The sequence below is a fragment of the Apium graveolens genome, chromosome 8 (genome assembly GCF_009905375.1).
Source record: "Apium graveolens cultivar Ventura chromosome 8, ASM990537v1, whole genome shotgun sequence".
NCBI lineage: Eukaryota > Viridiplantae > Streptophyta > Magnoliopsida > Apiales > Apiaceae > Apium > Apium graveolens.
The window spans coordinates 237,528,542-237,554,954 of NC_133654.1; positions in this window are offsets into that span (position 1 = coordinate 237,528,542).

The following is a 26,413-nucleotide window of genomic DNA, read 5'->3' on the forward strand; positions in this document are numbered from 1 at the left end:
CACTTCAATATATGTTGAAAGGGTAGCTTATGTATTAATAAGTTTAGTAGCACATTTCTGCATATTATGATACCTTAGAGAACTAGATGTTGGATAATGTTTTAAGTCATGTTGACTACTAGATTGATATGCAAGATAGGTTGACTAATTGTAAATATTAGATGTCTTGTAATCTTGTATAAGTGAAATAGAATTAACTGCTATGAAGATGCTCTCAACGCATGTTCCACAAGGTTTCAACAGATTATCAACTAAAGCTTCAACGGATGTTCAACCAGACTCTCAATGGATGATCCATCATAGTCTCCACGGATGATCTAACTGAGTTTCAACGGATGAACAAATTCAAAAAAGCAGTTGATAGTGACTTGACAGTCACATGCGTTGATTGTATGCAAATGAAATGTGGCAGCCTACTAACAGGTTTTAGAGAACAAAGAAGCATTTCCGTTTCCATGCTAAACTGAATATATTTAAAGATGCTGGATGGAGAAATGAAGCAGCATGAAATTAGACTAGAAATAGTTTATCTTATTTGTTTTGTCTTTTTATCATATAACTTGGTGATATATAAACCAAGGGTAGCAAGTAGAATAATAGACAAGTAAGTAAGCAATTACTAGAGAAATAGAAAAAACAATATCTGTAAAAGAATTTCTCTGTCCTTGTGAGTTCAACTTGTAAGCAGCTGTGTGTAGACTTTGCATCACAGAGTTCTCATATTAATATATATCTCTGGTGGATAAATTCAATCCACCGGAAAGTTTTTAAATACTTGTATTTAATTACTTTGTGTTTGATTTCTTCAATACTTTCATTCCGCACCTTAGCTAAATTAAACACTATTATATATTCATAGGAGAACAGTTCTTAAAATTTAAATGTAGCCAGAATTACATTCAACCCCCTTCTATAATTCTTTGTTAGATTTTTTGGGAATAACATCGTTTGATCATCATATATACACCAATCGAATCATCTTTAGACGATCTATAAGTTGGTGCAATCAATTTTAACCAATAACCCCTAACAAAGAAACGCCTAAATTCCATTTAAGAACATTGAAACACATAAACCCCAATTTTACTATTTTGAGAATTAAACTCACTTTTCTACATGTTATTGAACTCCAAATTCATCTTATGATATACCAAAACATCAGGATAAAATTATGTACAAGATTCAAACATCAAATCATATCAATAACATCAAAATCGAAATTACATATATTACTCAGTAATAATTCGAATTTAAATAAATAAATAGAATATTAACCTTGTTAGGAATATATTGTGAACTTGATGATAAGTTGAACAAAATACCTTAGTAAATTTAACTTAGTGTTTTTATAGCTCTCGACGGATATTCTACAATAGTCCCGACGGATGATCTTTATAGTCCCAACAGATGACCTCTGAACATCCATCAAAAGTGTAGCTTATGTAACAATAAGTATTGTAGCACATTTCTGCAAACAACAATATTTTAATTGAGTAAATGCTGTAGGATTATTTGAGTCATGTTGACTACTAGATTGATATGCAAAATAGGTTGGTTAATTGTAAATATAAGATGTCTTGTAATTCTTTATATGTGAAATAGAGTCAAGTGATAGAAAGACTCCCGACGGATGATCTACAAAGGCTCCCGACAGATAATCAACAAGACTCCCGACGGATGACCAACACAGTCCCGACGGATGATCATAATTCAAAAGAGCAGTTGACAGTGACAACATTGTCACATGCGTCGGGTGTTTGCAAATGGAATGTGGCAGCCTAATTGCATGATTTAGAGAACAAAGAAGCATTACCATTTCCACGCAATTATGAAGATATTCAAAGATGCTGGATAAAGTAATGAAGTAGCATGGAATTAGACTAGAAACAATTTTTGTTTTATCTGTTTGTCTTACTATCATGTAACTTGGTAATATATAAACCAAAAGTAGCAAGTTGAAAATTATTAAAGTTAGAGAGAAAAACTAGAGAAATAGAAAAAGCAAAATCTGTAAAGAATTTCTCAGTTGTTCTTGTTGTTCAACTAGTAAGCAGCTGTATGCTATTCAAGCATCACGGAGTTCTCATATATATATATATATATATCTGGTGGATAATTTCAAATCCACCAGAAAGTTTTAAAGCCTTATGTTTTATTGCTTTGTGTTTGGATTTCTATTTTACTTTCATTCCGCACTTCTTGAAAAATCAAACACAGTTATATAATAAGTAAGAACATTCTTAAAATCAGAAAAAGAAGCCAGAATTACAATCAACCCCCCTTCTGTAATTCTTGTTGCAATGTTTGGGAATAACAATTGGTATCAGAGCAAGCTCTTAAAGTACAAAGAGTATAAAGATCACCACAATCAGCAAGATGATCAGAAATGATGTTGGAGTGAAAATTCCATTTCTGGACAAAGAAAACTATCACCACTGGAAGGTAAAGATGCACCTACATCTTCTTTCTCAAGATGAAGCTTATGTGGACTGTATTAAGAGAGGTCCTCATGTTCCTATGAGAGCTGTTACAGGAAATGAGCCATCAGTTCTAAAGCCCAGACATGAGTGGTCTGATCCAGACATTGAACAAGTCAGGAAAGATAAGAAGGACATGAACATACTGTTTAATGGTGTTGATGGTGATATGTTTGAAAACATCATTAACTGTAAAACAGCCAAAGAAGTCTGGGACACAATTCAAATTATCTGTGATGGAACTGAGCAAGTAAGAGAGAACAAAATGCAGCTCTTCATTCAACAATATGAGCATTTTCACTTTGAAGAAAGTGAGTCATTCACTGATATATTTAGTAGATTTCAAAAGCTACTGAATGCTCTCAAGTTGCATGGAAGGGTCTACCAAATAAAAGACTCAAACCTCAAATTCCTTAGATCTCTACCAAAGGAATGGAAGCCCATGACAATCTCTTTAAGAAACTCTCAATATTATAAGGAATTCACCTTGGAAAGACTGTATGGAATTTTAAAAACCTATGAGCTTGAAATAGAGCAAGATGAAAAGATGGAGAAATGAAGGAAGAAAGGAGGATCCATTGCACTAGTTGCTGAGCAAGAAAAGGAAAAGGAGATGAAGGTTGAAGCTGTTGAATCTACATCAAACTCAAGGGTCTGTGAAAGCAAGGGTAAAGGGCTGGTAGCTGAAAATGAAGAAAAGTTGAGCCAAGATGACATGGATGAGACAGATGAGCATTTAGCATTCTTATCCAGGAGATTTTCCAAGCTCAAATTCAAGAAGAATTTTGGAGCAGCTAAGCCAAACAAAAACATGGTTGATAAGTCTAAATTCAAGTGTTTCAAATGTGGCTTGGCAGGTCATTTTGCTAGTGAGTGTAGAAAGTCTGATTCCAGTAAGAAGAAGTTTGAGCCTGTTGACTACAAGCAAAAATATTTTGAGTTGCTCAAACAAAAGAAAAGGGCTTTCATCACACAAGAGAATGACTGGGCTGCAGATGGATTGGATGAAGATGAGGAAACAAACTATGTCAATCTAGCCCTAATGGCCAAGTCAGATGAAGCAGAAGTTAGTTCATTGTAATAACCCCAAAATTTTGGACTTTTTGTAACCCTTATGAATAGTGATTTTGCTGATTATGCTGAATAAGAAAACTTTTCATGCCACACTTTGTAGGGGTTCTTTTATTGTTATTCTGAGATCTTATTAGTACTCTATATGGTATATAAGTGTATGTAAAGATTGTCATAATCCAAATTCGAACACTTTGATTTTTCCCGAAAATCCACCAGATACAGAAAGAATTGAGTATAAGGTAACATGATAAAAAGGATTTAAATTCAAGGATTATAAGAGAGGATCATAAAAGGAATATAATGTATTGAGAAAGGTTAAGGGAACCCAAGTAATAAGATCCCGAGTATGATCCCTCAAACGATAAACAAGAATGAAAGTTAAGCGAACCGTATAACAGATCAGCGATCATTAGCCAAGTAATTAGGAGTTAATCAAAGAGGTTAGTGGATGATGATGTCATCACACCAACAAGAAGAAGACAAGTGTGGGAAGATGACATAAGTGGATGACATAAACATGACAAAATGGGAAGAATTTGTTGGTTGATTACAAGCCACACAATTTTTACCATGGTAACAATTTAATTAACAAACCAAAAAAGAAGCAACCAAGCCAATAATTATCATAACACAAAAAAATCAAGAAGCTCCCTTTGTTCCTCAAGAACAAAGCTCTCGGCCCTTCTTCTTTTTTCAAAGAAAAGAAAATCCAAATTCAAGTTCCAAGCTTTGATAATTAGTGAGGTAATTATCCAAGGTTCCTTGTACATATATATAGATATCCTATGAATCTAAGCATCCATTTCCTTCACAATCTCTTCCAATAATTCATGGAAGAAGAGAGTGAATAGTGTTTTCAAGAACTTGAAATTTTGATCTTGTGTTTTTGTTTAGATAAAGCTTTAGTAAGGATTTCCAAGGGTTGTTTCAAGCTCCTTAGTTACTCCTACTCACCAAGGAAGGTATAATCTCATACCCTAGCCCTACTTTTGATTATTTAGAGCTTTTTATGCCTGGTTTAGTTCTTGGGAAGTATGATCCATGTATATTTAGAGTTGGGTTGGATTTATAATGAGTTTGGATTTGTAAATCTTGATTATTGATTATGAACTTAAGTATAAGCTTTTAGTTCATGATTAAGAGTAGTATAAACTGGAAATCTTGAGATGTTGGGGCTGTTTTAGTAGAGTATGGATGGAGTTGGTTGTAGTAATAATTGTGGGTTGATTTTGGATTGATTTGGAGTGGTACAAATTTTGTAATCGCGTAAACATAGTCGTCGTAATGCCCGATTTACCTTAGACTGCTTTTGTTCTTAACATCAGGACCCGTGAACTCACTGTTAGATTTTGACCATTGCCATGATTAGATAGTTCATGTTACGAGTTTCGTTTTGATACGTGGTTCGCTTGAATCCGATGTACGGTTTAGGAGAAACGACCGTTTTAAGTAATGGCGTTTCGCGAACGAACCATTACCTCTCGCCTTACTTTGAAACCTTGGTTAAGGCCCTTAAATGACTAACTGGAGTATGAAACAATTATGTAAAGTAGGTTAGGCAGTTGGTAGGGTACTCGCGAAAGAATCGCCTTAAAATTCTTAATGGTTATTTTATTAAAAATGGTGGAGCCGAGGGTACTCGAGCGACTTAAGTGAATCGTTAAGCGCAAAAGCGAACATTAGGGTCTAATTGGTTAAAGTATAGATTCTTAAGCGACTTTGGTTTAATTCCAAATTATATGATGTTTATAGGTTACCAGACTCGTCCCAGGCCTTTTATCATCCCCAGTCACTCAGGCAAGTTTTCTACCCGTTATACTGTTGTTGTGATGTATATATGTATATGCATTATCTTGTGATAAGTGCATGTTTGTTATTAGCAAATCTTGCGATATATTGGAGCATGCTGATATGGTGTATATGCATGCTTATTTCGTAATCTTGATATTTAATTGTTGATTCAATGCTTATAAGTTGTATAATACATATGCTAGAGATAAGCAGTAGTTGCGTATACCCTTAGTATAGGGGACCCAAAGGTGAACATTTTCTAAACTGGGAGTCGATGTTCCCGAGTATATTATATATATATTTATTTATATATATATATAGATAAAGTTTTCAAAACTATTAATCGAATAAGGTTTATTCGATAACTTTATTTAAATAATGAATATTAGGTGAATATTCATTTGAGGATTTATGACTCCGTTTATTTTATTTAATGAATATTATTAGTTGAATATTCATTCAAGGACTTATGACTCCGTTTATTTTATTTAATGAATATTATTTTGAATATTCATTCGAGGACTTATGACTCCGCTTATTTTATTAAATAATATTCTTTATTTTATTAAAGAATAATGTTTCGATAATCAAACTTATTTTCGATTATTTAAATAAAGATCGTACTTTCGTATAAGTATATCTTTCGTTATTTATTATTCATTTCAAGTATGAGTCTTAAAACTTCTACTTTAATTATTTTATAAGGATTATCCTTAAGGGAATATTATTTAAATAATAATATTCAGATATTTTCTAATATATCGGGACTGATTTATTTCATTAAATCAGCATTACTCCAAGCATTCTTAAAAATGTTTTCGAGTCTTCAAAATGATTTAAAAAGTTAGAGCGGATCCCAAAACTCATTTTCAAATTTAAGATCTTCCTTTCGAAGGGGATTTAAATACCCGCTTAAAAATTGAGGGATCCGGCTCTGTGGTGTATTTTATATTCGCAACAAGGTTGCTGTTTTGATAAATGAATTGATTACTTACCCAACGTTCGGGAAGTAAGTCCATCTAATTGAGTCGGCATAAGCGACAGGTCGGGGTATGGTCTATCAAACTGTAAGTGGCTGGGTGGCAGTCCATCAACGCGTAAGAGGCCGGGTGGCGGTCCAGCACAAGGTCCTAATGCGGCCAGGGTGATGACCGGTGGGGGATTCATCCATCTACTATTGAAAAGGTTACTTATTGGTATCTTTGCCTGATCAACAAGATATCAGGTTTATGCCAAGGTTTTCTCCTTTCCAAATTCATTGGATATTGCAACTCTGTTTATAATTTTCATAACAGAGGTTTTCAAGGAGGTAATCAAATGTATATATATAGGTGTATATATATATCGGGACTTAATGAAGTATCTCGTAACTTCATTATTTATAATGATATTTCAAAGATTGAATCTATTCAAGTCTTTCCTTGTAGTCTCATCTATGTGATGAACTTTTGAAACTGATTATACCTTGAACGGTGGTAGTTCAAGTAGTATTCGGAAAAGATATAAGTATATTGGAGTATCTTATAACTTCATCTTTTCAACTTATATCTGGTTAATGATTATCTTATGCATGACAAAGATTTTCACAAAAACGTTGAGGCGAGGTTAGATATATGAGATCACCTTGCAACGATATTTTTATACAGTTATAAACTGGAACTCTGTGTATATTATGCATGGAAGAGGACTTCCAAGATTTTGAAAAGTATATACACATATATACTGAATATTTTGCGACTTGGTCGCGATAAGATATCAAACTTGGTTCATTTTTTTACTTGACCAAGACTTTAATGAGTACTATGAGGATGCTCACATATTGTAAATCATTATACATATTATTTTGGTGGGCTTGTTGCTCACCCTTGCTTTCTTCTTTCATCACACAACAATAAATAGACAAGATGAACAAGACCAAGCTCCCAATTCGTGAGCAGATAGAAACGTTCCGCAGTTTCCTATAGGCATTGATGCCGTTGTAGCTGAGGTAGGAACTACCAATAGGCTAGACTTTCAACTTTTGATGTACCAGACTTATGTATACTTATGAATTGTATTAATGGCAAAGAATATGGAAATTTATTCAGAAACCCTTTTAAGGTGTAATGGTTTATAATTGTGGAATAAAATGACTTGTGTTATTTTTGGATACTCATCTCTGAGACTATAACTTGTGGTGTGTGTGTATAGTGGGGTCACAGTACACAGTAGTTGGTTGATTATTAAGATTAAGTATAATTAAGGGAAATGGAACTCGTGACAACCCGGATCCCCGACCCCGGATTTGGGGGTGTTACAGAAATTGTATCAGAGCCAAGCGTTATAAACCTCAGAGATGAAGTGACGTTAAAATAATAAGTTCACTAAGATAAATAAGAACTCTTTCCAAGTTCATAGTCGGACTACCTAACGTAGTACTGACAGTTAAAACCCTTACGGGAACCTTTATAAATATCATGATAGTAACATAGTTCGTGATGATATAGGGCAGCGGGGCACTGAACCCTGAGGTTCAGAAGCATCAGCATGAGGATGTTTTATTACATGTTGGAGATCAAATTGTGAATCCAATAGAGTACCCTAACGAGGGACCGAATGAGTTTCATATTGGGAATATTGCAGTTGAGGATGTTATCCCGGAAGGGATTGCTGCTGAGGAGGATCTCGTGGAGGATCCTGACGAGAATAAAGAGAGGACCGCTGAGGAATTGATGATCGTAGTCAGGGCGACTACCAGAGCTAGAATGGCCGTGAGGGTGGCACTAGAGGATGAAGAGTTACCAAGGGCACAGAGGATAATGAGGGCAGAAGGAGTGGGGCCTTCCACGACACCAGTTATACCAGTATCAGACCCTTTTTCTGAGGTTCCTGTAGACATCCATGAGGTTCCACCAATTCCCGTTCCTTCCCCTGTACAGAGCCCAGCACCTACTGAGGAAATGCCACCTTTATCTCCTGCACCATTGTCATCTGATACCGTGGTTGGTTATCCATTTGGATCTCCTGGGTCTATACCACCTTCACCCCATGGACTGCTGGATGCTACCACTCAAGCTTCTCTTATCGCCAATTATCATATGAATTTGGGTGGCCTGTCTGAGGCCCGTAATGTTAGGAGTGATCTGTTGGATCGACTTACTGCACCAAGGATTGAGGGCGGGGTACTTCCGGCAGGATTAGCTTATAGCATGGAAAGGATTGAGGCTACTACCCGAATTACAGCTAGAGGCCATCTTGAGGGTCAGATTGATCCAGCTCTACTTGCGACTATCTTAGACCTCATCACCGCTTTAATGGAGCAGGTTAGGGATGTCGTGCGTGCCTGCATTTCTTGATCCATAATAGTGTGCAGAGTCTGAGCAATCAGACAAGAATTACATTCAGCACCACTTTTGGAGGATTAACCTAAGTTATGAATGATTAGTTTTAATGACTAGATGATTATCCGTGGTAGTAATTTTGGGATAGAAGCGATCAGGCCAAATGATGTAATTCTTTTTCATGTGTTCACTTGTTGTACCCTCGAACAATTGGTTATGAATATATTCATTCCTTTCAGTTCAGATCAGTTTGTTTGTGATAAGTTCATATTGTTAATTGCACTATTAACACTTAAGAGTGTTATGAAGTTTATAGAACTTGAGAATTCATAATTTATGATCATTTAAGTACTAAACGAGGGAAAGACTTAAAGCAAAGTAAGTAAGACAAATATCAAGAGATTCTTAAAAAAAAAAAAATTCTCAAGCATTATGCCCCCACGAAGAGTAAGATTTGGGGCAAACCCTGAATGTGATAATCAGGGAGGTCGCAATTAAGATATAAAGGACCCGGAACATAATGAAGTGGAAAATGAGGATTTTAAATATAGGATGACCCCGATTATGGGGAGTAGGAAGAAATATTTTAGACTGAGAAAATAGAAGTCGAGTAAGGAAAGGAGACCCGAGATGGTACTCATATACGGCAATTCATGGACCTGTCTAAAAAGAACTTAGACTATTATCCCCAACCACCACCCTGAGGAAACAATACGGTGAGAAATTCTTTCAGGACCTTTAAGTCGCTAAGCTCTCAGAATTCCAAGGAACAAGCTGACCCAGTCGAGGCAAGAGCTTGGCTAAAGGAAATATAGGAATCATTTAAGATTCTAAATGATTGACAAAGCGCAAAAGACTATTTTTATCACCTACCTTCCTAAGAGAGAGGCCACCCGCTGATGAAAGGCCAAGAAAGGCACGGAGCCAGAGGTTATAATAAACTGATTAAAGTTCAGTCAATTGTTTTCGGGAAAGTACTTCCCAAGGTTATGGAGGTAGTGTAAAAGCTTTAGAGCCAAAATAAAAGCGGACGAGTATGATGAATTATGAATCTAAGTTGTAAAAGTTGTCAAGATTCGTTCTGAGGACACGAACCCAGAATGACGGGATGTTTGAAATCAATGCTAACGTGTAATGGTTGTAATGGAAACAAAAATAAAAGACTGAAAAGGGAAGGAGTATAAAGGGATATAAAAGAAATAGAATTGAGAAGTGATAAGGGAGTTAGGTATGGGAAACCCTAAGAAACCCTTGCAATAAATATAGAGAAGTGTGTCATCATCAGTGCGATGGTGACTGATCATGAGATAAATTCAAGGTTTGAAGGCGTAAGCAATACGTATAGTTAATTCTCTTGAAGTTGACAGTATTCGATGACAATTTGAGATTGATCGATTGATTAATAAGGAAACACGGATGGACTGAGGAGACAAGAAAGTAAGAAATTAGGAAAATTGGATGAAGGAAGTGACCTTCAAGAAAGTGAAGTGTAAGACCGGGGGCATGATACCCAGAAAGGGAGACGCCAGGTATGAAAGATATCCCAAAATTGAGATGACTGTTGAGATAAACAACAAAAGTAAATAAGGATTTATTAAGAAGGAGTTCACATTGAACACGACCAATATCTTCCAGAACAAACATGTGATCATTACCAAATCAGGAAAGAAAAGCGGATAACTTTTTTTTTTTATCTTTTGGAGGCCATATGGATTGACCTCAACTTGAATAAGGATGCTATTGTGAAATTTGGTATAGACTATCGAGGTGGAAATGATTGAATAAGATACCCTTATCAGGGATATATGACTTTATTTATCCATGTAAGGATGCATGTACCTTTTTAAAGGTGGAATTAAGGATGGAACCTCGGTAACTTAAAATGAATCTTAGGGGAATGCATAAAGGTTGGCATTTTACCCTTAATAGGGATAGTATGAGTTTTGACAGTATGAATTGGAAAGGATTAAGGTAACAACAACCTTTAAGGATCAGTGGAGAATTTTTTCGGAAGTATATAGACAATGATTCTGGTATTAGTAAATGGTATCTTGATATGCCCTGTGCCTAGGGTGTACCTGATGAAGGATTTAAGGATAACCTTAGAGGTTTTACAAGGAGAAAGGTAATATTCAAAGTTCTCAAGAATAGAAATTTTTGATGAAGGAAATAATGCCAGGTGGGGCATGTGTTGAACCATAAGAAAGTATAGATTGACCCAATGAAGGTTGAAATTGGTGAAAATAAGAAGGACCCAAGATAAGAGACATCCTAAGTATGATCGAGAGTCAGACGTGATAATGTTAGCCTCTAAAGACCGAGGCAATAACTTATGGAAAAATGGTGATATTTTTTTTCTTTCTCACCAAAGCTTAAGGAAGAGCATTTTCACACAAGCAGTGATTGGAAATGAGGTAGAAAATTTAGTTGAAGATCATTTAAAAGACATTGATTGTAAGGAACTATTACTATCAGGAAAGGCCAATGAGGTGGCCGACAGTCTAAGTGTAAGAGAGCAATTATAGGCGCTCGTGCCAGAGGAATACAGTGATGATGGTTAAAGCCGTGAAGGTTGTATTATGGTTTGAAAGAATGACATTCTTTCTGATGATTGTATGATACTCCACCGTAATAGTAGTTTGGTAAAGATTTAATTCATGTTACCGCTGTGAGCGGCTACCTATCTTAGAAGGTACTATCTTGAGATTAGCCAGGACCATGTTACGAAAGGACTAAATGAACCTTTGAGCTTCATGTCTCCCAATAAAGACATATGGTTAATTATGGTATTAATCTGCTATCGTTGGTTTCATTGAAACTCTTCTGCAATTTTATCTGCTTCATGTCATATATGTACGTTAGGATCAAGAGTGTTCTTCATGAATCGTGAATGGTGATTATGTTACCTTCTTAGAAGAAATTGATATGACAGATATGGACTCCGTATGGTTAGCTATTAAGATTCCAAGGAAAACGAATGACTATCGTAGGTCCACAGTGGACTATAGTAATGCAGCAATAATTCTGCGAATAATGAGATGATAACAACTGGGAGAGTTGTATTGTATTGGATGTTGAGATTGAGTACCCCTAATCGGGTCGTGGTGATGTATAAGTTATCATTGATAGACTAACTAGTGGATTATCTACCTATTAAATATTTATTCTTTATTATCGACAGAGAATCGTATTACTATACGAGGAAGGTTGTGGGGAAAACGTAGAATTCTAGTATCGATGATGTCTAGAATGAAATCCCAGATTTGATTTTCATTGTCGAGGGAGTTTCAACGGTGATTGTTTATAAGCTCGAACAAGAGCATGGGTCCATAGAATGATGGGCGGAATAGCAAAAATATTTAGGCATATGAAATGCGATGCTATAACACTTAATGTTGATATATATACATTTATGTTTTGTTCTCCTATGACAAACCTCTATAGTTCAGAGGTAGGTTCCAAGCCAGATATTTTGTGGCAATATTTTTTTATACAATTCTCTTCAATTCGTTCTTTTCTCTCCTTTTCATTTCATGTAAGCTGAGAAGAACAACCCTTCCAGAACGGGAGGTATTGCCGAATGACTATCTATCTGTGTGATAGAAGCCTAGTAGGATACCACATGTTGTTTAATTGCTTGTCAAGTACTAAAGGCTGGCCACCTTCTGTACTAACTATGCGATGTAACAAGTGTTCATGATCATAGTGGTCTCTCAATAAATTATTTTGCTTCTATATGTTGGATCAAGCTTTCGAAGATAGAAGCAGCTAGAAAGGAAGTAGTATCAATACGGTGGTATTCTGAATCTAACACGTTCGTGATACTAAGGTTGACGCGGTTATTAAAAGCTTATACAATGCTAACGAGCAAAAGTATAACCAGTATAATATTAGGAACGGAAGATAGTAGCGACTACGAACTGGAAAAGAATGGGTATTGAGAAGAAAAAGCTATAATGCTAGAAGCTATGACGAGAGTCTGTGCAATAGACTTGAAAGAATTTAAAATGGTCACTTAGCACGGATTGAGTTTTCTTACGATAATAGATCGTATGTCAGGTATCGAGATGTCGCCTTATGAGACCTTGAGGGAAGATAATGTCGATCTCCCTTATGTTAGGATGAGGTTGTAGAGCGCAAGATGCTCGGACCAGCAGTGGTCCAAGGGACCAAGGATATAATAAATCTAATCAGAGGATGACTGGTAGTAGCCCAAGATGGACATAAGGAGTATGTTGAATTGACACGAAAGGACAAAGAATAGGAAGTAGGGGACCTAGTGCTGTTATAGGTATTCCCTTGGAAAGGATGAATGAGGTTCGGAAAGAAAGGAAAGCTAAGCCCATGAATTGTTGACCCCTTTGAGGTATTAAGACGGATTGGGAAGTTAGCTTAAGAGCTAGCCTTACCCCCGAACCTACAACAAGTTCATAATGTGTTCCATGTGTCAATGCTAAGGAAGTATCATCGGGATGCCTGACACATAATGGAGTACGAGCAGGTGGATATGCAACCAGATCTGACTTACGTGGAGAAACCAGTAAAGATTATGGATAAGAAGGAGCAGGTGCTTCGGAACAAAGTGATCAAGCTAGTCAGAGTGCTATGGCAGAATCATAATATGGAAGAACCAACTTGGGAACTAGAGAGCGCAATGCTAGAAAAGTACCCCAATTTGTTTTCTATCCGATTCCGGGACGGAATCCTTTTAAGGAGGGGAGACTGTAATAACCCCAAAATTTTGGACTTTTTGTAACCCTTATGAATAGTGATTTTGCTGATTATGCTGAATAAGAAAACTTTTCATGCCACACTTTGTAGGGGTTCTTTTATTGTTATTCTGAGATCTTATTAGTACTCTATATGGTATATAAGTGTATGTAAAGATCGTCAGAATCCAAATTCGAACACTTTGATTTTTCCCAAAAATCCACCAGATACAGAAAGAATTGAGTATAAGGTAACAGGATAAAAAGGATTTAAATTCAAGGATTATAAGAGAGGATCATAAAAGGAATATAATGTATTGAGAAAGGTTAAGGGAACCCAAGTAATAAGATCATGGGTATGATCCCTCAAACGATAAATGAGAATGAAAGTTAAGCGAGCCGTATAACAGATCAGCGATCATTAGCCAAGTAATTAGGAGTTAATCAAAGAGGTTAGTGGATGATGATGTCATCACACCAACAAGAAGAAGACAAGTGTGGGAAGATGACATAAGTGGATGACATAAGCATGACAAAATGGGAAGGATTTGTTGGTTGATTATAAGCCACACAATTTTTACCATGGTAACAATTTAATTAACAAACCAAAAAGGAAGCAACCAAGCCAACAATTGTCATAACACAAAAAAATCAAGAAGCTCCCTTTGTTCCTCAAGAACAAAGCTCTCGGCCCTTTTTCTTTTTCAAAGAAAAGAAAATCCAAATTCAAGTTCCAAGCTTTAATAATTAGTGAGGTAATTATCCAAGGTTCCTTGTACATAGATATAGATATCCTATGAATCTAAGCTTCCATTTCCTTCACAATCTCTTCCAATAATTCATGGAAGAAGAGAGTGAATAGTGTTTTCAAGAACTTGAAATTTTGATCTTGTGTTTTGTTTAGATAAAGCTTTAGTAAGGATTTCCAAGGGTTGTTTCAAGCTCCTTAGTTACTCCTACTCACCAAGGAAGGTATAATCTCATACCCTAGCCCTACTTTTGATTATTTAGAGCTTTTTATGCTTGGTTTAGTTCTTGGGAAGTATGATCCATGTATATTTAGAGTTGGGTTGGATTTATAATGAGTTTGGAGTTATAAATCTTGATTATTGATTAATGAACTTAATTATAAGCTTTTAGTTCATGATTGAGAGTAGTATAAATTGAAAATCTTGAGATGTTGGGGCTGTTGTAGTAGATTATGGATGGAGTTGGTTGTAGTAATGATTGTGGGTTGATTGTGGATTGATTTGGAGTAGTACAAATTTGGTAATCGCGTAAACATAGCCGTCGTAATGCCCGATTTACCTTAGACTGCTTTTGTTCTTAACATCAGGACCCGTGAACTCACTGTTAGGTTTTGACCATTTCCATTATTAGATAGTTCATGTTACGAGCTTCATTTTGATATGTGTTTTGCTTGAATCCGATGTACAGTTTAGGAGAAACGACCGTTTTAAGTAACGGCGTTTCGCGAACGAACCATTACCCCTCGCCTTACTTTGAAACCTTGGTTAAGGCCCTTAAATGACTAATTGGAGAATGAAACAATTATTTAAAGTAGGCTAGGTAGTTGGTAGGGTACTCGCGAAAGAATCGCCCTAAAATTCTTAATGGTTAATTTATTAAAAATGTTGGAGCCGAGGGTACTCGAGTGACTTAAGTGAATCGTTAAGCGCAAAAGCGAACGTTAGGGTCTAATTGGTTAAGGTATAGATTCTTAAGCGACTTTGGTTTAATTCCAACTTATATGATGTTTATAGGTTACCAGACTCATCTCAGGCCTTTTATCACCCCCAGTCGCTCAGGCAAGTTTTCTACCCGTTATACTGTTGTTGTGATGTATATATGTATATGCATTATCTTGTGATAAGTGCATGTTTGTTATTAGCAAATCTTGCGATATATTGGAGCATGCTGATATGGTGTATATGCATGCCTATTTCGTAATCTTGATATTTAATTGTTGATTCAATGCTTATAAGTTGCATAATACCTATGCTAGAGATAATCAGTAGTTGCGTATACCCTTATTATAGGGGACCCAAAGTTGAACATTTTCTAAACCGGGAGTCGATGTTCCCGAGTATATTATATATATATATATTTATATATATATAGATATAGTTTTCAAAACTATTAATCGAATAAGGTTTATTCGATAACTTTATTTAAATAATGAATATTAGTTGAATATTCATTTGAGGACTTATGACTCCGTTTATTTTATTTAATGAATATTATTAGTTGAATATTAATTCGAGGACTTATGACTCCGTTTATTTTATTTAATGAATATTATTTTGAATATTCATTCGAGGACTTATGACTCCGCTTATTTTATTTAATAATATTCTTTATTTTATTAAAGAATAATATTTCGATAATCAAACTTATTTTCGATTATTCAAATAAAGATCGTACTTTCGTATAAGTATATCTTTCGTTATTTATTATTCATTTCAAGTATGAGTCTTAAAATTTCTACTTCAATTATTTTTATAAGGATTATCCTTAAGGGAATATTATTTAAATAATAATATTCAGAAATTTTCTAATATATCGGGACTGATTTAATTCATTAAATCAGCATTACTCCAAGCATTCTTAAAAATGTTTTCGAGTCTTCAAAATGATTTTAAAAGTTAGAGCGGATCCCAAAACTCGTTTTCAAATTTAAGATCTTCCTTTCGAAGAGGATTTAAATACTCGCTTAAAAAAAAGGGATCCGGCTCTGTGGTGTATTTTATATTCGCAACAAGGTTGCTGTTTTGATAAATGAATTGATTACTTACCCAACGTTCGGGAAGTAAGTCCATCTAATTGAGTCGGCATAAGCGACAGGCCGGGGTACGGTCTATCAAAGTGCAAGTGGCTGGGTGGCAGTCCATCAACGCGTAAGAGGCCGGGTGGCAGTCCAGCACAAGGTCCTAATGCGGCCAGGGTGATGACCGGTGGGGGATTCATCCATCTACTATTAGAAAAGGTTACTTATTGGTATCTTTGCCTGATCAGCAAGATATCATGTTTATGCCAAGGTTTTCTCCTTTCCAAATTCATTGGATATTGCAACTCTGTTTATAATTTTCATAACTGAGGTTTTCAAGGAGTGTATGAAATGTACATATATATAGGTGTATATATATATCGGGACTTAATGAAGTATCTCGTAACTTCATTATTTATAATGATATTTCAAAGATTGAATCTATTCAAGTATTTCCTTGTAGTCTCATCTATGTGATGAACTTTTGAAACTGATTATACCTTAAATGGTGGTAGTTCAAGTAGTATTCGGAAAAGATATAAGTATATTGGTGTATCTTGTAACTTCATCTTTTCAACTTATATCTGGTTAATGATTATCTTATACATGACAGATTTTCACAAAAATGTTGAGACAAGGTTAGATATATGAGATCACCTTGCAACGATATTTTTATACAGTTATAAACTGGAACTCTGTGTATATTATGCATGGAAGAGGACTTCCAAGATTTTGAAAAGTATATATACATATATACTGAATATTTTGCGACTTGGTCGCGATAAGATATCAAACTTGGTTCATTTTTTTTACTTTACCAAGACTTTCATGAGTACTATGAGGATGCTCACATATTGTAAATCATTATACATATTATTTTGGTGGGCTTGTTGCTCACCCTTGCTTTCTTCTTTCATCACACAACAACAGATAGACAAGATGAACAGGACCAAGCTCCCAATTCGTGAACGGATAGGAAACGTTCCGCAGTTTCCTGTAGGCGTTGATGCCGTTGTAGCTGAGGTAGGAACTACCAGTAGGCTAGACTTTCAACTTTTGATGTACCAGACTTATGTATACTTATGAATTGTATTAATGGAAAAGAATATATAAGTTTATTCAGAAACCCTTTTAAGGTGTAATGGTTTATAATTGTGAAATAAAATGACTTGTGTTATTTTTGGATACTCATCTCTGAGAGTATAACTTGTGGTGTGTGTGTATAGTGGGGTCACGGTACACAGTAGTTAACTAAATCTGAGTGTAATGATGCCATCAATGATATGTCTACTGAGCTGTATCATTTGCGTGTAATTCTTAAATCTCTCACTAAGGAAAATGCTAAAATTAAAGAAAACAATTTGTTTTTGAGTGAGAGGAATAATGTGCTAGAGTCTGAATTCATTGAGTTTGAAAAATTGAGAATTGAATGTAAAACTGTCAAGGACGAATTAACTGAATCTTTAAAGAAATAAGAGAATTAAAGAAAGCAACTTGAACGAGAGCAAAAAGTGATTAACGCATGAAAATCATCCAGAGATGTCCATGCTCAAATCACTAAATTTCAAGGTATATAATCTTTTTATGATGCAGCCTGGAAAAAGAACAAAGAGAAGCTTAATTCTAATTTGGTTGAAGGACTTTCAACAGATGTTGATTCCACGGATGATGAAAATTATCCATCGAATAATCAAAAGGATTATCCGTTGAAAGACAATGAGCCACATCCGTCGAATGTTAGTAAGCCAGTTAGCAAAGCTAGGCTAGCTAAGTTGAATGATAAATATGGATCGGTCTCTAAAAACTTTGTTTCAGGAGAATCAAGTCAAATGAGAAAAGAAAAGAGAGTTAATGTTGGGCATCTGTCTATCAAGCAATTGAATGACAGATTCGAAAAGATTGAGGTTAAAACATAATCAAAAAGGAAAAATAATATAAATGAGAAGGTAGGAATTAACAAACATAACAACTACACACCTGATAAATGTGCCCCAAGAAAAATCTGTGTTAAATGTGGTAGTGTTAATCATCTGTCTGTTAATCGGAAACTTACTAAGCCTGCACCCATGTCTGCACCTTCCTTTTTTCCCAACATGATTGCCATGCCTGCAATGCCTATAAATGTTTTGCCTACACAGAATCTGAATGCACAATTTTCTAATATGCCATTTGCACCTAGTCCTTATTATGCTACATTTAGTATGCCTCAAATGCCATTTAGCATGCCTTACTGGAATAACATGTTTGCACATATCATGTCTTTTCATGTTAATCAAAATGTGCATGATAATTTTGCTTCAATGAATGGTTTCAAAGGTCCAACTCAAATGACAAAGGATGAATCTGAGATACCCAAGTCAAATGAGATCAAACCTAAGAAACCAAAGAAAAAGGCTAACAAGGCAGTACCCAAGGAAACTTGGGTACCAAAATCAACTTGATTTGATTTTGATATGAGCAGGAAAACAGAAAGAATCTTTGGTATCTGGATAGTGGTTGCTCAAGGCACATGACTGGAGATTCTACCCTGCTCACCGCATTCTAGAAAAGAGCTGGCCTAAGTATCACTTTTGGATATGATAACAAGGGTTATACTGTGGAATATGGATTGATTTCAAAGAATAATGTCATCATTGAAGAGGTTGCCCTAGTGGATGGACTCAAGCATAAACTGTTTAGCATCAGCCAGCTTTGCGATAAGAGCAATACAATTACTTTTAATGCAGAAGCCTGTGTTGTGACTAACAAGAAGTGCAACAAAGTGGTTCTCACTGGAGTGAGAAAAGGCAATGTGTATCTAGCTGACTTCAACTCAAAAAATGTAGAATCTGTAACTTGTCTTCTCAGTAAAGCAAGTAAAGATGAATGTTGGCTATGGCATAAGAAGCTATCCCATCTAAACTTCAAGACCATGAATAAGCTAGTCAAGAAAGAATTGGTTAGAGGTATTCCTCAAGTAGAGTTTGAAAGAGATGTGTCCTAAGTCCAATCATGTATGATGATTTAGGAATAACTTTTATGTAATCTGTTTTGATTTCATTGATATTAATAAAAGACTTGTTTTAGTTTTATTGCGGGCTTTATCTATTTAAGTGTTTAAATAAGATATACCATAGTTTAGAGTAAAGCTTTTTATGGATTATGATGAGATCATAATAATGAGACCTAAAAGATGATAACTCTAAACTTAAATATTTCCTGGTCGTAGGATTACAAACTAGTAATTAGTAATCCGCAAAGATCGGTACATACTATGCTTGCTTCATTATGAAGGATGTCTGTTCTCATAGACATTTGTGTGGTGACACTATAGCTAGTATGTAGGTGCTTATTATAGAATAAGTTCACTGAACATGACTCACACAGCTGAATAACTGATGGAGTTCACTCACGTATCAGTAGTTGTTCACATAGTGATAGTTGTACAAGTATCCTTAGACTTGAGGTCATCATAGTCATCTTGTGTACACTGAACTATGCTTTGCTTTAGTTCTTAGTCTCCAGGGACAATTATAAGGGCTCTACTGGGTATAGGAATTTGTACACGAAGATAGTGTATGATCAATAAAGGATCTACCCCTTCCAGTGAAGGAAGAGAATGTTCAATGCTGATCCACTTATGCTAGTTCAGGAATATCTGGCCAGAGTGAATGAAATTAGAAAGGAGTTTCTAATTTATATTAAATAGAACTAAGCATAGTGAATGGGAAAGCAAATAATTAAATAAGATAGGCTTGACACAAGTTCCATGCCTTGTATTTAATCGTGACATTGCAGGGTAGAAGGAATTGATTGTACGGTAACTACTCACTGAATAGGTTCTTGGTATTCTAAGCAGTGAATTCGTATTATCCGGATAGTCGCGATATGCTGAGAAGTATCCCTCATGATGTAGAATAAATATGATTAATTTATTAATTAATTATATTTAATGAATTAGAGAATTTATATAAATAATGATAAAATAGTTTTATTATTATTTATTTCTACTACCGACTTAATATTGAACCTACAGGGTCACACCATAAAAGAGAATGATTTAATGGTGGAGAAATTAATTAATAATGGCTGGTAATTATTTATTTGTGAAATAAATAATTAATTAGCAGATTTAATAATTGATTAAATGAGATTTAATTAATTCTTAATATTATTAATTAAGAATTTAATTTTGGAAATTAAATCAAGTGAGAGAATTATTTTTCTAAAGTGTTTAGAAAAGGGATTAATGATTAAAAGGTGTTTTAATTATTAGTTAATTGGTTAATAAGAATAATCAATTAAAGGGTTAATAATAATAATATTTAATGGAAAATTTTCAGCTGCAAATTTTGCCTATAAATATACTATTATAAACCCTATTCGCCTCAACCAAAATAAAAACCCTAATTCTAAAGTAGAAAAGAGAGGGAGACAACTAATTCTCTCAATCTCTTCCTCCCTCCATTATTTTGATCCCTTGGTGGATACCGGTGGAGTGCTTCACAATTGAGGAGCAGCTGCTAGGGATCTCGGTTCATCGTTCTTGGATCGCTATTAAAGACCTCCATCTTTCCATTAACATAAAGCTTCTTAAGGTAAACATACTGAACTACGAATTAAATATTATTTTTCGCATGGATCCTGCGGAGGGTTTTGGTTTTCTTTAAGATTTAAATTTACATTTTCGTTGTGTTTATGTGCTAAAAACCCTTCAATGGCATCAGAGCTACTTGTGAAAATTTTTAATTCGTTTATGTGTTTAACTGTTTTCGATATATGAGCATGTACGTGATTTGCCATGATTTGATGTTGATATAATCTGCTTATATATGTATGGTTTTGAATACATGATATTCATGTGAGTTGTATAATCATAAGATGATTATGTAATCTGTATATATACTGATATATACATGATTTATGTTTTTTCTAATTATGAGAATCATATTAGATACGGATTCTGAATTGGCTGCTGCAGATTTGCTGAAATCTGGGTCTGATATCCGATTTACGCAAACGAATACCCTATTCTATAGGTAAACGAGCGTCTGAACAAAACAGATTGCTAATGCTATCAACGACTCATCTGTAAGGCGTTTGACGTCGTTTACTGCCCGTAAACAGTGATTCTTGTTTTTCTGATTTGATTCTGATTTTTCTGATTTTTGTCATATTTTTTTTTATGATTAGATCATGGATAATATGATATGTTAAGATCAGATTATGTGTTTTAACATGCTTTTATGTGTTGTACGAGCATGGTGGATGGTTATGGCCTTTCAACCTTAGTGTAATGGTTTTGGTTTTGGTTTTAAATACGACTTGCATGTCGTCAAATTTTGTAATTATAAATCTCGAATGTAACTCGAGTTATTCTTGTAAGTTCATTAGATTAGTTTTACTTTCAATCATGTAATGTAATTGAAGACTCAAGAAGGCTATCCAATGGAGGTGATACAAAGAAGAAGACGAGGCATACAAGAAGTCTAAACAAAGAAGAAGACTTATGTAATAAGTAGTTGTATTTATTTCCATCACCATATTAGATTGACCTTGATCTTTATCATGAGCTTGATAAAGATCACATAGGATGGGGCCATAACCAAACACATTTACTTTATTGCACTTTACATTTACTTGTTTATTTAATTTTATATATGAGATATATGCCTATATTTACCATGCGATGATAGATTTAGGTGAACTTAAATCAATATAAGGCGTGCTCTAGAAAATCTAGAATAGGAATCGTTTCTTGCCTTAACAATAATATTATGAATACAATCATGAGATTCTTGTGTTTATGAAACACGTAATTAAATATGAATTTTCAATATTGAGAGAAAGGATGATTCTGTCAAAAGCAGATTTCTATCTGTAAGAAAGGGGTATTAAGTGACGCCTCTTGACAATGCTCCCCCCGATCTGGGAATCATCTGATTATCGATTATTGATTTAAAGTATTTAATTTAAAAGGAAGAATCTCTTTATAATATGATTATGATTGTAACATAATATAATCCCTCTAAAATTAAATAATATCAAGTAATAATTGGCCAATGACACAAAGGGCTTGTGTCGGTCATAGCCTTCCAACATGGTAGAAAGTGGTTCTTATTTTTAAATTATTGTCGTTTCGTGCTACAGCCGAGGGCTTTGATTTTGAAATAAGAAATACTTGTCTATTACATAGAGATGTGTACATTGAATTAGAATCTAAAGGTTGTTACGTGCTACAGCCGTGGGCCGTTGGAGACTGATTCAATTGTACCAAATATTGGGTTAGACTTGACTTAGAATATTGAGTTTGTCGTGCTACAGCCGTGACTCAATTATTCAAGAGGCTAAAGTTTTATTAGGGAATAACATAAGATGTAATTGACAAGAGTTGTCTGCCTATTGAACATCGCATGACATTTCGTGCTACAGCCGATGTTGTGTGATGGAATGTAGGATCCCTATTCCCACTAGAATTATGAATGCTTAATTTTCACTTAGGGGTTGTATAAATTAGATAAACTAGTGGGAGCCACTTATGAATCAAGACCCGATTTATATAGTGTTTTGAAATGAAATTGAATATTTGCTAAGTGTTGTTATGTGTTCATCATTTACAGATTTACTATATTCGTTATGTCTTCTGCACTATCACTCCGGAGTATACTGGATGCTCACAAGTTGACTGGTCCTAATTTTGCTGACTGGCTTCGAAACTTGAGAATTGTTCTCAGGGTTGAGAAGCTGGAATATGTGCTTGACTCACCTAAGCCTACTGAACCTGCTAGCGATGCACATAATGATGAACATATTGTGTATCATAAGTGGATAGATGATGAAAATCTTGCTCAATGCATCATGCTAGCTTCCATGAACATTGAGCTATAGAAGCAACATGAGCATATGGATCCTCACACTATCCTTATGCATCTACAAGAGTTGTATGATGTGGCAGGGAGGACAGCTCGATATGAGATATCGAAGGAGCTGCTCGGTTGTAGGATGTCTGAGGGATCATCTGTGAATGACCATGTACTTAAGATGATCAATTTGATTGAACGTCTTGGACAACTTGGTTTTTCCATGGATGGGGAGCTGAGCCAAGACTTGGTCTTGCAATCACTTTCGAGTTCGTTCTCGCAGTTTGTTGTGAACTTTCACATAAATAAGCTGGATGTCAGCCTGCCTGAACTCCACAACATGTTGAAGACTGCGAAATCAAATTTTCCCCCTAAGAAGAGTTCTGTTCTTCTAATTGGTGAAGGTTCCAATCCTAAGAAAAGGAAGAAGAACCCTTCCAAGAAGAAGAAAGTAGGTAAGAAAAATCCGGTTCCACCAAAAGCTGAAGACCCCAAGAGCAAAGCTGTTTGCTTTCACTGTAACAAGGTGGGGCACTGGAAGAGGAACTGCAAGGTTTACCTTGCAGAATTGAAGAAGAAGAAGGGTAGTGAGACTACCGCTTCTGATTCAGGTATGTTCATGATCGAAGTTAATATGTCACTAAGTCAAATTTCTACTTGGGTATTAGATACCGCCTGTGGTTCTCATATTTCCAATTCGTTGCAGGGACTAAGGAGAAGTAGGACTCTTGAAGAAGAGGAGGTGATTCTACGGATGGGAAATGGAGCAAGAGTTGCTGCTGAAGCTGTAGGATCATTTCATTTACATATGCCTACGGGCAAGACTATTGTTCTAAATAATTGTTATTTTGTTCCCTCGATTGTGAGGAATATTATTTCTATTCCATGTTAGACTTGGCTGGATTTTCGTTTGTTATTCAGAATAATAAATGTTCAATTCTTAGAGATAATGTTTTTATGGAAGTGGTATTTTATACAATGGTCTGTATGTATGTGACGTAGAGCATAATTTACTATAAATTGAACATACTAATAAAATAAAAAGGGATGATGAAAATCTCACTTTCTTGTGGCACTGCGGACTTGGTCATATTAGTGAAAATAGACTGCGGACATTACATAAATAAGGGTTACTTGACCCCTTTGATTTTGAATCATATCCTACATGCGAGTCTTGTCTATTGGGTTAAATGACCAAATCTCTATTTAGTGGACATGGAGAGAGGGCTGCAGATATGCTAGGATTGGTACACACAGATGTATGTGGACCAATGTCTACGCAATCCATGGGTGGATTTTCATACTTCATTGCTTTCATAGATGATCGATCTAGATTCAGATATGTGTATTTGATGAAAGACAAGTGTGAAGCCTTTGGAAAGTTCAAAGAATATAAGTATGAAGTGGAAAAACAAACCAAACATAGTATTATAACTCTTTGATCAGGTCGAGGTGGTGAATACTTGAATGGAGAGTTTCTAGCTTATCTCAAAGAAAATGGTACAGTCTCCCAGTGGACTCCTCCATATACTCCACAGTTGAATGGGGTATCTGAAAGGAGAAATCAAACTTTGTTAGACATGGTTCGGTCCATGATGAGCTATGCGAATCTTCCAGTATTACTATGGGGTTATGCATTGTAAACCTCAGCATATTTACTGAATAAGGTGCCTTCCAAATCTGTTCCTCAAACTCCATATGAGATATGGAAAGAAAGGAAACCGAGTCTTAAACACGTTAGATTTGGGGATGTCCAGCTTATGTCAAGAGAGTTGACCCAGATAAGCTGGAATCTCGATCCGTTAAATGTAATCTTGTGGGATATCCTAAAGAGACTTTAGGGTATTACTTTTACACCGATCATCGGGTGTTTGTCTCCAGACATACTACCTTCTTGGAAAAGCAGTTTATCCTTGAAGGAAACAGTGGGAGCAAAATTGAACTTGATGAAGTTCAAGAAGCATAAACTACTACGGATCAAGTGGAAACACCTGTTCAGACTAAACAACCTTGTGTGGAACAGCCCATTCGTAGGTCAGGGAGAGTGTCTCGCCAACCTGAGAGGTATTATGGCCTTGTCATTGAGAATGACAATGAGTTGTCAATCATTGATGATGACGATCCTGTGACCTATAATGAGGCTATGAGTAGTGGTGACTCAGAGAAATGGCATAGTGCCATGAAATCCGAAATAGAATCTATGTATACCAACCAATTATGGACTCTGGTTGAGGCGCCTGAAGGTGTTAAGCCTATTGGGTGCAAGTGGGTATACAAAAGAAAGATTGGAGCAGATGGGCAGGTGGAGACCTATAAGGCCAGGATCGTGGCAAAAGGATTCAGACAAAGGCAAGGGATTGACTTTGATGAAACTTTTTTGCCTGTAGCCCTGTTAAAATCAATTCGGATTTTGCTTGCGATTGCTGCTTACTACGACTATGAGATCTGGCGAATGGACGTGAAAACGGCGTTCCTCAATGGGAAACTTGAAGAGGAAGTGTACATGACATAGCCAGAGGGTTTTTTTCCAAGGGAAATGAACACCTAGTGTGTAAGCTACTGCGAACCATATATGGTTTAAAGCAAGCTTCTCGTGGATTGAACATCTATTTTGATGAGACAATCAAAGAGTTTGGTTTTATCAAAAACATAGATGAACCATGTGTCTATAAAAATGTTAGTGGGAGCGCGATAACATTTCTTGTATTGTTTTGAAAGAGGACACGTCAAGAGAGTTGACACACATAACAACGTAGCAGACCCACTCACAAAGCCACTTTCTCAAAGTCACTTTGATCGTCATAAAGACAAGATGGGTATTGGATACCAGAGTGATTGGCTATAGTACAAGTGGGAGATTGAAAGAGATGTGTCCTAAGTCCAATCATGTATGATGATTTAGGAATAACTTTTATGTAATCTGTTTTGATTTCATTGATATTAATAAAAGACTTATTTTGGTTTTATTGCGGGCTTTATCTATTTAAGTGTTTAAATAAGATATACCATAATTTAGAGTAAAGCTTTTTATGGATTATGATGAGATCATAATAATGAGACCTAAAAGATGATAACTCTAAACTTAAATATTTCCTGGTCGTAGGATTACTAACCGGTAATTAGTAATCCGCAAAGATCGGTACATACTATGCTTGCTTCATTATGAAGGATGTCTGTTCTCATAGACATTTGTGTGGTGACACTATAGCTAGTATGTAGGTGCTTATTATAGAATAAGTTCACTGAACATGACTCACACAGCTGAACAACTGATGGAGTTCACTCACGTATCAGCAGTTGTTCATATAGTGATAGTTGTATAAGTATCCTTAGACTTGAGGTCATCATAGTCATCTTGTGTACACTGAACTATGCTTTGGTTTAGTTCTTAGTCTCCAGGGACAATTATAAGGGCTCTACTGGGTATAGGAATTTG